This window comes from Physeter macrocephalus, chromosome 14 (assembly GCF_002837175.3).
Source record: "Physeter macrocephalus isolate SW-GA chromosome 14, ASM283717v5, whole genome shotgun sequence".
NCBI classification, from domain to species: Eukaryota; Metazoa; Chordata; class Mammalia; order Artiodactyla; family Physeteridae; genus Physeter; species Physeter macrocephalus.
In genome coordinates, this window is record NC_041227.1 from 8,054,816 (window position 1) to 8,059,415 (window position 4,600).

The 4,600-nt window shown below is 43.1% G+C and overlaps 1 long non-coding RNA gene across 18 annotated transcripts in view; it reads left to right on the forward strand.

The window, feature by feature from the left end:
* LOC102976627 (uncharacterized) overlaps positions 1-3,926 on the forward strand; it is a 28,537-nt gene extending 24,611 nt beyond the window's left edge. For 17 of the 18 annotated variants that reach the window (XR_008619239.1, XR_008619245.1, XR_008619236.1 and 14 more), the window contains one exon: positions 2,289-3,926. This is a non-coding gene — a long non-coding RNA (uncharacterized lncRNA). The remainder of the gene's footprint in view (positions 1-2,288) is intronic. The other variant, XR_008619243.1, reaches the window with a different exon arrangement.
* The last annotated feature ends 674 nt before the right edge of the window (positions 3,927-4,600 follow it).

The following is a 4,600-nucleotide window of genomic DNA, read 5'->3' on the forward strand; positions in this document are numbered from 1 at the left end:
GGCCTCTCTTGTTGCGGAGCACAGGCTCCAGACGCGCAGGCTCAGTAGTTGTGGCTCACGGGCCTAGTTGCTCCGCGGCATGTGGGATCTTCCCAGACCAGGGCTCGAACCCGTGTCCCCAGCATTAGCAGGCAGATTCTCAACCACTGCGCCACCAGGGAAGGCCCGATTGTTTTTTGGTTTTTTACTAGTATTTTTTTTTGAAGTATAATTGATTTACAATGTTGTTAGTTAGTCAGGTGTACAGCAAAGTGATTCAAAGATATATATACATACACACACACATATATATATACCCACTGAGCCTGCGCGTCCGGAGCCTGTGCTCCGCAACGGGAGAGGCCAGAACAGTGAGAGGCCTGCGTACTGCAAAAAAAAAAAAAAAAAAAAGAGAGAGATACTGGTTGTACTCTTGTGTTCAACCCTGAAGATACAGTACTAAGTATTAATAGCTAACCCTTATCAATTGCTTACCAGGTACTGCGTTTTGTTTTGTTTTTTAAACCCCACATTTGTTTATTTATTTTTGGCTGTGTTTGGGTCTTCATTTCTGTGCAAGGGCTTTCTCTAGTTGTGGCAAGCGGGGGCCACTCTTCATCGCAGTGCACGAGCCTCTCACTATCGCGGCCTCTCTTGTTGCGGAGCACAGGCTCCAGACGCGCAGGCTCAGTAGTTGTGGCTCACGGGCCTAGTTGCTCCGCGGCATGTGGGATCTTCCCAGACCAGGGCTCGAACCCGTGTCCCCAGCATTAGCAGGCAGATTCTCAACCACTGCGCCACCAGGGAAGCCCCGATTGTTTTTTGGTTTTTTACTAGTATTTTTTTTTGAAGTATAATTGATTTACAATGTTGTTAGTTAGTCAGGTGTACAGCAAAGTGATTCAAAGATATATATACATACACACACACATATATATATACACACACACATATTTCTTTTTCAGATTCTTTTCCATTATAGGTTATTAAAAGATGTTGAATATAGTTCCCTGTGCTCTACAGTATGTCCTTGTTGTCTATTTTATATATAGTAGTGCACATCTGTTAATCCCAAACTCCTAATTTATCCTCCTTCCCCTCCCTTTCCCCTTTGTCAACCATAAGATTGTTTTTTTATGTCTGTGAGTCTATTTCTGTTTCGTAAATAAGTTCATTTATATCATTTTTTTTAGATTTCACATATACGTGATATATGGTATTTGTCTTTCTCTTACTTCACTTAGCATGATAATCCCTAAGTCCACCATATTGCTGCAAATGGCATTATTTCATTCTTTTTGATAGCTGAATGATAGTCCATTGTGTGTGTGTGTGTGTGTGTGTGTGTGTGTGTGTGTGTGTGTGTATGCCACATCTTCTTTATCTATCCATTCATCTGTCAATGGACACTTTGGTTGCTTCCATGTCTTTGCTATTGCAAATAGTACTGCTATGAATGTTGGGGTGCATTATCTTTTTGAATTAGAGTTTTCATCTTTTTCTGATATATGCCCAGGAGTGACACTGCTGGATCATATAGTAACTCTATTTTTAGGTTTTTTTTGTTTTGTTTCGTTTTGTTTTTGTGGTACGTGGGCCTCTCACTGTTGTGGCCTCTCCCGTTGAGGAGCACAGGCTCCAGACACGCAGGCTCAGCGGCCATGGGTCACGGGCCCAGCCGCTCCGCGGCATGTGGGATCCTCCCGAACCAGGGCACGAACCCGTGTCCCCTGCATTGGCAGGCAGATTCTCAACCACTGCGCCACCGGGGAAGCCCTATTTTTAGTTTTTTTAAGGAACCTCCAAACTCTTTTCCACAGTGGCTGCACCAATTTACATTCTTAGCAACAGTGTAGGACGGTTCCCTTTTCTCCACACCCTCTCTGGCATTTATTATTTGTAGACTTTTTGATGTGGCCATACTGACCGTGTGAGGTGATACCTCACTGTGGCTTTGATTTGCACTTCTCTATTAGCAATGTTAAGCATCTTTTCACGTGCCTGTTGGCCATCTGCATGTCTTCTTTGGAGAAATGTCTATTTAGGTCTTCTGCCCATTTTTTGACTGGGTTGTTTGTTTTGATATTGAGTTGTATGAGCTGTTTGTACATTTTGGAAATTAAGCCCTTGTCGGTCGCATTGTTGGCGAATATATTCTCCCAGCCCATAGGCTGTCTTTTCGTTTTGTTTATGGCTTCCTTTGCTGCTTCCTTCTTAATGCTTTATCTACAACTTATTTAATCCTCAAAACTTAATGTAGTACTTACTATGTTTACTATGTAGTTACTATGATTATCCCTATGTTGCAGATGAGAAAATGGAAGATAAGTGACTTACCCAAGATTCCACAACTTGTAAGTGACAAAGCTGGGATTCAAACCTAGGCTGTCTGGTTTCAGAGCTCACACTCTTTCCCACCTGGAAGACAGACATGTTGACAGGGAATTTGCAGAGTAAAAGGGGCAGCAATCTTAACGAACAAGACAAGTCAATAATTAAACCATGGGCAGGACTATGATTGAAAAGAACAGGAAACAAGGGTTAAGAATAATAGAAACTGGGCTTCCCTGGTGCAGTGGTTACGAATCCTCCTGCCAATGCAGAGGACACTGGTTCAAGCCCTGGTCCGGGAAGATCCCACATGCCACGGAGCAACTAAGCCCGTGCGCCACAACTACTGAGCCTGCGCTCTAGAGCCCGCGAGCCACAACTACTGAAGCCCGCGCGCCTAGAGCCCGTGCTCCACAATGAGAGAAGCCACCGCAATGAGAAGCCGGCGCACCCCAACGAAGAGTAGCCCCCGTTCGCCGCAACTAGAGAAAGCCCGTGCGCAGCAACGAAGACCCAACGCGGCCAAAAATAGATAAATAAAAATAAATTTATTTTTAAAATAATAATAATAATATAGGAAAATAAATATGTTTCAAATAAAGATGTTATTTGGAGGATTTTGTGATGTCAGCGATATTTTCAGCTTTAAAAATTGGATAATTTGTAGTATATTCTTTTATTCCAAATAAATACCAACTTTTATAACTTTTTTCATAACTTTTCTACATCCTTTCTCTTAAAGCCCCCCAATTTTATAACCTTCAAGGCCTACCAACCTGGAACCAGCTCTGATTAAGCATCTATTATAGGAGCCAGGCATATCTAGATGCTAGAAATACAACATTGAATGGAAAAGACACTGGTGGTTTTAAAATGTCTACAAGAGAAGAATCTGAAAAAGAATATATATGTGTCTAACTGAATCACTTTGCTCTACACCTGAAACACTGTAAATCAACCGTACTTCAATAAAAGAAATTTTTTTAAGTGTAAACATATTGGGGGAAAATATTCTGTGACACCCCCCCTTCAAAAGGCAGAAGCCTCTCCCTTTGAGCTTAGGCTGGACCTCATGGCTTGTTTCTAAGGAGTAGAATATTGTGCAGATGACACCGAGCAACATCCAAGACTAGTCAGAAAACACACTGCGGTTTCCTCCTTGCTCTTTCCCTCTGGAAGGCAACCGCCATGTCCTGAGAACATTCAAGCAGCATTATGGAAAAGTCCACATGGGGAGGAACTGAGGCCTCCAGCCAGCAGCCCTGTGAGCTCCATCTGAGAAGCAGATCCTCCAACTCCAGCCAAGCCTTTAGATGTTGGCGGCCTCGACCAACATCCTGACTATATCGTGACTACTTACAAGAAACCTTGAGCCAGACCCACCTGTCCAGACTGCTCTCAGTTATTCCTGACCTCAGAAATGGTGTGAGATGAGAAATGTTTGTTATTTTCAGCTGCTGAGTTTTGGGGTAGTTTGTTACACAGCAAGAGATAAATAATACACCACCAAAAGTCCTGTTTTCATGATTCTTACATTCTGATGTTTGTTTAGGGGCAATGAATAAATGTTTTTTGAGGAAACGATGAATGACAGTAAATCTAATAAATGTATCAGATTATTACCCATTCATTCATTTATCAAATATTTACTGAGAAGCGCCATATGGTTATCTGTGTTCTAGGCATCAAGCTAGAATAATAAACGAAAAAGACAGAAAACCCTCCCTGCGTGGAGCTTCCAGTCTGGTAGAAAAGCAGGTTTTTGCCCTGTCTCTCATGTGACGCTCCCTCACTGCAGGACACTGGAATGAAGCCTCCATTTCCCTGTTCCAGTTACATGCATTATCTGACATAATCCCCGCTAAAGCCCCCTCTCCCTCACCCACCTCCATTCTGGAGCCTTCCCTGGTCTCCCTTGCAACCTGGCCATGTGACACGGTTCAGGCCGGTGAAGAAGATCGCTGGGAATTTTCTGGGCAGGTTTGTTGTCTCAAAAAGGAAAAGATGTCCTTGGTTCTACTTGCCTTCCTTTTCTCTGACTTACGAGTAAAGCGGTTAGGCATCCTGCAAGCGTAAAGAAGAGAGAATCGCAAAGCTCTGACATTCTGGAGCCATTGAAACATAACTTCCTGCCTCTGGACTTCCTTTTAAGTGAGGGGAAAAACAACCTAAGTCTCTGTAGGCTTTTTGTTATGGTGGTTGCTACTTACAGCTGAAAGCATTCCCAACTGATTTAATGCAACTGAAGCAGAGAACGTTTAGATAGCCAAGGTCACAAAGCCAGTGGATG